Source organism: Octopus bimaculoides, chromosome 3 (genome assembly GCF_001194135.2).
Source record: "Octopus bimaculoides isolate UCB-OBI-ISO-001 chromosome 3, ASM119413v2, whole genome shotgun sequence".
NCBI classification, from domain to species: domain Eukaryota; kingdom Metazoa; phylum Mollusca; class Cephalopoda; order Octopoda; family Octopodidae; genus Octopus; species Octopus bimaculoides.
In genome coordinates, this window is record NC_068983.1 from 91,929,414 (window position 1) to 91,929,998 (window position 585).

Genomic DNA, 585 nt, shown 5'->3' on the forward strand with positions numbered 1-585 from the left:
TTATAAATGCCAAAACCTTCCCAGGCGAAGAATATACCCCACAACATAGATTAGTAGTTAGTGACTTCAGGATCAGGGCTAAGTGGTTGCCCAGAAGACGACCAGCTTGGAGGAGAAGGGTCTGGAAGCTCAAAGATCCTGCAAATGGACAGAGATTTAGAGACTTATTACTCGAAGTCTTTGACGAAATAGAGGGGGATGTAGGTTCACACAATGTAGAAGACAACTGGACGTTTCTACGGGACAACCTGCTGAGGGCCACTCACCAGATCTGTGGGTGGTGCAAAGTCCCCTCTTGACCGAAAATAACATGGTGGTGGAACAATATTGTTAACAAGGCAATTATGGAAAAGAAACAGGACTGGAAGGACGCTGGTAGCAGGAAATTGTATCAGACTGCCAGAAGGGAAGCTAGGCGACAGGTTTATTTAGCCAGAGGGGAAGCAGATAAGAAAAAGTTTGCCAATGTTCTGTGCCGTGAGGACCAAAGACTTGAGGTATTTTGTATTGCAAGACAGTGTGTGAGAGAGAACTGTGATGTTGTGGGAGAGAAATGTGTTCGCATGGATGATGGTACGCTTGCGC